This window comes from Sapajus apella, unplaced genomic scaffold (genome assembly GCF_009761245.1).
Source record: "Sapajus apella isolate SASKATOON/1434 unplaced genomic scaffold, GSC_monkey_1.0 scaffold43, whole genome shotgun sequence".
NCBI lineage: Eukaryota > Metazoa > Chordata > Mammalia > Primates > Cebidae > Sapajus > Sapajus apella.
Window position 1 is genome coordinate 2,444,893 of NW_022436983.1, and position 4,272 is coordinate 2,449,164.

General features: G+C 45.7%; 1 long non-coding RNA gene across 1 annotated transcript in view; it reads left to right on the plus strand.

Moving 5' to 3' along the window:
• Positions 1-2,298: 2,298 nt before the first annotated feature.
• The window catches only part of LOC116566237, a 2,877-nt gene continuing 903 nt past the window's right edge, over positions 2,299-4,272 (plus strand). The window contains exon 1 of the long non-coding RNA XR_004275811.1: positions 2,299-2,429. This is a non-coding gene — a long non-coding RNA (uncharacterized LOC116566237). The remainder of the gene's footprint in view (positions 2,430-4,272) is intronic.

Genomic DNA, 4,272 nt, shown 5'->3' on the forward strand with positions numbered 1-4,272 from the left:
TGTTTTTCTTTTTAAAGACAGGGTCTCACTCTGTCACCCAGGCTGGAGTGCAGTGGCACAATCAACCTCCCAGGCTCAAGTGATTCTCCCACCTCAGCCCCCAGAGTAGCTGGGACCACAGGTGTGAACCACGGCTCCAGGCCTCCAAAGCCTTCTTAATGTATTTTGTGGGCTTTTGGCCAGTGACTTCACTAGAATGGCTCAAGTAACTGTCTGAAAGCTGACATCGTTACCCTCTTGTAATTTGTGTTACAATGCTAACTTTCTCTACTAGCTGTCATTTGTCCACCCTGAAATGACACTTGGGGACTAACTGTGCAAATCCTGCACACGTAGGGAGTATGTGATTGATCCCTTCTGTGGAATGAGTGAAGAATTCCTGGAAGGTCGCTCTTGTTCAAGGACTCCCCCACCACCTGACACACACACGTGCACACACACATGCGTGCACACACATACACACATGCACACACACACGCACACATGCTCTCCAGTTCAACTGCACCCAAGTCCCGCCTGCATTCATGCAATATTTACTGTGTGCTGACGCTGTCGAGTATTATGTGAGGCATGAGCAGCAGAGATTTGTACCTGGGACTAAAGATTTCCAGGTATTCTCTTTTTTATTTAAGACAGAGTTGCTCTGTCGCTTAAGCTGGAGTGCAGTGGCACTGCAACCTCCGCCTCCTGGGTTCACGCCATTCTCCTGCCTCAGCCTCTGGAGTAGCTGGGATTACAGGCACCCGCCACCACATCCAACTAATTTTTGTATTTTTAGTAGAGACGAGGTTTTGCCATGTTGGCCAGGCTGGTCTCCAACTCCTGACTTCAGGTGATCCACCCTCCTTGACCTCCCAAAGTGCTGGGATTACAGGTGTGAGCCACCGCGCCCAGCCGTATTCTCTTTTTAAAAGTAGGTTCAACTGGGATAGGCATCACATAAACCACCAATGCCCTGTGATTGGTGTGAATCAACTTATGAGATTGCTCAAGGTCACCAAGCCTGGAAAGGGTGGTGTCAGGATTCCTACCCAGGCTGTCCGGCACCATAAATTCCAAATGAGTGTTCCCTGTTGCGTCTCATTTTGGGAGGACGCATGTGGGCTGCAATCATCCTCCTGCTCCCCAAACATGTTTGGAGTCACCTTCTTGGAAATTCCATTAGAAAATAAAGGACTCAGAATCTCACACCAGTAAGCAGCTACTATAAATGAATCCCTTCTCTCCCCTTACCCCAGCCTTCTCATTTATAAAATGAGGAAATTTGACCCAATGTTTCGCAAGTTTCCTTCCAGCTCTCATAATCTGTGATTTGGACGTCTCTGCTTAATCACAGCACTTCCATCGTCTCGGGCTTGGATTCTGTGCCTTCTCTGTCATGTGGGGATATTTGAACTTGCCCAGGCTTTCTTGCTGGGTCATTTACCACATGAAATAATGGCTTTGAAAATGTGACCAGTTGTAAAGTGCTGGATGGACGTAGGTTAGTCTTGTTACTTTACGGCATCCAGTCTTCCGGCTGCTGCTACTTTCCACAGCCTGCAATTCCGTTTTTGTTGTTGTTGTTGTTTGTTGTTTGTTCAAGACAGTCTCGGTCTGTCACCCAGGCTGGAGTGCAGCAGCGTGATCTCAGTTCACTACAACCTCCGCCTCCCGGGTTCAAGCCATTCTTGTGCCTCAGTTGCCCGAGTGGCTGGGACCACAGGCACATGCCAACACATCCGGCTAACTTTTTTGTATTTTTGGTAGAGATGGGGTTTTGCCATGTTGGACAGCCTGGTCTCAATCTCCTGACCTCAAGTGATCTGCCCACCTCAGCTGGGATTACAGGTGTGAGCCACTGCACCCAGCCAAACTGCAAATCACTTTGAAGTCCAATTAATAAAAATATATTGGGCTGGGCATGGTGGCTCACACCTGTAATCCCAGACCTTTGGGGAGGCTGAGACAGGAGGATTGCCTGAGCCCAGGAGTTCAAGACCAGCCTGGGTAACAAAATGACACCCGGACTCTAAGCGGGGAAAATATATGTGCGTCTGTGTGTGTGTGTGTGTGTGTGTGTGTGTGTGTAAATAAATAAATATATATACACACACACACAAACATATATAAATGTATTGAACGTCTACTTCATGCCTGTATTTTGCCAGGCTCCAGAGAAGCACATAGATGCAGTGTTCAAGGAACATACATTTGTGTGAAACAGACACAGGGACAACCCACTGAATACATAGAGAGGCTGCCAAGGGAACTGACCAAAGCCTGAGCCGAAGCCTAACAGCTCGCCCTGGGTGAGACCTAAAGGATGCTGGCAGGGCTGGAATTGTATTTTTCCAAAGATATGTTGAAGTCCCCACCTCCAGCACCTGTGAATAGGACTTTGTTTGGAAATAATTGCAGGTGTAAAGATGAGGTCATGCTGGTGTCGGGTGAGCCCTCAATCCAATATGTCCTGCATCCTTAGAAAAAGAGGGTGTGAACCCCCAAAATCTGAGGCAGATCTCACTTAACGTAGAAAGTTTATTTTGCCAAGGTTGAGGACACACACCTATGACACAACCTCAGGAGGTTCTGACGGCATGTACCAGGGTGGTAGAGGCACAGCTTGGTTTATACGTTTTAGGGAGATGTGAGATATCAGTCAATATGTGTAAGATGAAGACGTGTGAGATGTTCAGTCCAGAAAGGAGGAACAGCTTGAAGTAGGACGGGCTCCCAGGTCATAGTTAGGTAAGAGACAAATGGTTGCATTCCTTTGAGTTTCTGATTAGCCTCTCCAAATGAGGCAATCAAATATGCCTTCCTCTCAGTGAACACAGGGATGATTTTGAATAGAATGGGGGGCAGATTTGCCCTAAGCAGTTCCCAGATGACTTTTCCCTTTAGCTTAGTGATTTTGGGGCTGCAAGATTTATTTTACTTTCACAGGGGAGACATTCACAGAGGTGAAGACATGAGGATGGAGGTGGAGATTGAAGTGATGCATCTGCAAGTGAAGAAATGTCGAGAATGGCCAGCAACACCCGACCCTGGAATAGGCAGGAGATGCTCCTCCATACCTGTTGCAGAGGGAGCTTGGCCCTGCCAACGTCTTGCTTTTGGACTTCCTGTCTTCAGAATGATGAGACCATACGTCTCTGTTTTTTTGTTTTGTTTTGTTTTGTTTTGTTTTGAGACGAAGTCTCACTCTTACTGAAACTTCCGCCTCCCAGGTTCAAGCATTTCTCCTGCCTCAGCCTCCCAAGTAGGTTGGATTACAGGCGCATGCCACGATGCCCAGCTAATTTTTGTATTTTTAGTAGAGACAGGATATTACCATGTTGACCAGGCTGGTCTTGAACTCCCCACCTCAGATGATCCGCCACTCAGTTGTGTTTTTTTTTCTTTTTCTTTTTTTTTTTTTTGAGACGGAGTTTCACTCTTGTTGCCCAAACTGGAGTGCAGTGGTGCGATCTTGGCTCACGGAAACCTCCACCTCCTGGGTTTAAGTGATTCTCCTGCTTCAGCCTCCTGAGAAGCTGGGATTATAGGCATGCACCAGCATGCCCAGCTAATTTTTGTATTTTTAATAGAAATGGGGGTTCAGCATGTTAGCCAGGCTGGTCTCAAACTCCTGACCTCAGGTGATCCTCCTGCCTCGGCCTCCCAAAGTCCTGGGATTACAGGCATGAGCCACTGGGCCCCGCCTTGTATTTCTTTGTTAAGGCAGCCACAGGAAAGCAATATCAATTCATAGGAGCCAGATACACGAAAAATGGGGATTAACCTGAAAGAATCAAAAGGATCAGACCCCAGTATAAGAATGTTTATTCAAGCAGGAAACAGAATAGCCATTGCGGTAACCCAGACTCCAAAGAAATGGGTTTAGTGGAAAGTTAAGATCTTGCTCATAGAGGCAGAAAACAAACAAATGTAGCAAGATTATAACATGTTTTATACAAGGCTTGTTTATTAATTACAATTTAATTAGTTACAGTTTATTCTCTTGTCTGTACAGCTTGTTTCCTTTTCCTTTCCAATTTAAAAGAGTGTAATTAACATTCCATCTTAAACAATGTAATAGCCATGGAGTTTTTGTCTGAGAGAAGAAAGAGGGAAGTTAATTTATAATGAAAATCAACAGTTAAAAGGAAAAGAGTCTTCCCTGGCACTCTTTATTAATTTACAACATTTACAAAACAATGTAGGTAAAAGGAAGAAGGCTAATCTGTAATCAAAGAAACAAAGGTTACAGATGCCTAGGTTACAGATGCCTAGGTTACAGTTGCCTAG